The following is a 1,981-nucleotide window of genomic DNA, read 5'->3' as shown; positions in this document are numbered from 1 at the left end:
TCCTCAACTACCCTATCCCGTAACAAACCAGTTTACCAACCTGTGAAACGTGCATCACAGGTTCCTTCATTGGTCGTTAGCTATTTGTCATAACCAGCCTTATATTTGGGGTCCAGTTTCGTAGCTTCGAAACCAACCAAGTGTAGATAAACGAGTTCGAATTAAGCAGCCTAAAGTTTCGGTTACCTTAGTCAACCTCGGGTATCACAACCTGGTAGAGGAATAAATCAGGTGACGTTCCAGGAACACTAATACCAAGCCGTGAGGTCGTCCCTCTTCCAGGAGGGAATTCCAGGTAGAGGTAGGGTCAGACTCTATGTACACTTGCAAGCAAATTTTTTTTTACCTAAGCTAAAGTTCTCGCAACGTCAATATTTTTTCTTTTTATTGAGTGCGCAATATGTTTCCCCATGTTGTATTCAGCTTACAGTTAGGTAATTTTCTTAAATAGGTAAAAAAATATCAGGCAAATCATTTTAATTTTGTATCATGAAAAACTGAATAGGTAGAAAAAATTGCTTGGGACTTAACGTGAAGGGAGGCAATTTGAGCTCTCTTATTATGCATTTTTAATTCGTATAATACATACACAGCTTTGAGCTACGAAAGGCCAAACAAATGAAGCATACGGGAAAGAAGATAGGGAGAACATTATAAAAGAGGAGACGGAAATAGAATAGGAAAAGGAATAGATATAGGAAGAATGACAAGAGGAGGAGAAGAAAGTGGAAGAGAAAACTAACAGAAAAGAGAGAAGAACGAGAGGATAAGAAAGTAAAGGCAAGAAATTAAAGACAGTTGTACGAAGAAAGAGAAGGGAGAAGAAATGAAGGGTACAAACATCGCAAAAGTAAAAGCAATTGAAGGAAGTAGACAAACTAAAAACTGGGACTGCGGAACGAGAAGAAAACGAAGAACGAAACAGAAAACGAAAGATATAAGACTTTGAAAAAGGAACAGTCGACAAAAAAAAAAAAAAGGGAAGACAGGATAAAAAAAAAAAAAAAGGGCAGAGAGTTTGGAAGATAAAAAAAGAAATAGAAATAAATACCTCACAGTTAGAGGAGGAAAAGTTATGACAGAGAAATCTTTGAGAAACAATGCAAAAGTTGGAAGAAAAACACAGATATATTCACCCAACTAATCAAAACTCATTTTTCACTCTTCACTCACGCACATACTTGCACACATGTACACACCATCCATACACACATACACATACACGCACACATATTCACACACACACAAAACATTTTATAGTTCAGCTACTGACATCCCATTTTATTCTATTCTGTAGCGTCCCTTCTAAGACGAAAGGGTCTGCCTTGGTAAACTCTTTTTGCACCGTCTTGCACTTTTTCTTTTAATCTGTGGTGGAGGTTTCTCAAACTGAATAAAATAGTTTTGCACTAACCAGAATAAGATTCTTAAAGGGTGCGACACTCTTGTGGGCATAATGCGGAAAGTCATCTATGGTGATAAGGCTGACTTTTATTTATCATTAGTTATCTGTCAATTTACTATTATTTGCTATCTATCTGTTTGTTTATTATCTAACTATACCTATGCATTTGTTTATTTATTTATTTATTTTTATTATAATTTTCATTTATTTTTCTTTAATTTATTTATCATTATTACATTTTTTTCCACATCCGATCTAGTTATGGACCAAAAGGTCTCCTGTTGGCATGCTCCGCCTTTGTAATCCTTTGTTATCCTTTCTGTTAACTGATTTTGCTGTTTTACTCTTCCGGTGTTCGAGTAATGCGTTCTAATGTGGTCCTCTGCAACCGCATCCCAACTCTGCCTTCTTGGCAAGGTTCTCCCCGTGGCAAGTTTTCTTGAAGTTGACGAGGCGTCATGTACCTAGGTCACCACCATGGCGTCAGAAGCTTCTGTGAGCAAGTTTCGTGCCAATTAACTCCACCTGATGAATGTTTCAATTTCAGATGCTTTGTGCTTACTAGGAGCTCTGTCC

This window comes from Oratosquilla oratoria, chromosome 10 (genome assembly GCF_046742065.1).
Source record: "Oratosquilla oratoria isolate Oo_2021 chromosome 10, ASM4674206v1, whole genome shotgun sequence".
Taxonomy (NCBI): domain Eukaryota; kingdom Metazoa; phylum Arthropoda; class Malacostraca; order Stomatopoda; family Squillidae; genus Oratosquilla; species Oratosquilla oratoria.
The sequence above is the reverse complement of the archived record's forward strand: the minus strand, read 5'-3'. Positions refer to the sequence as shown.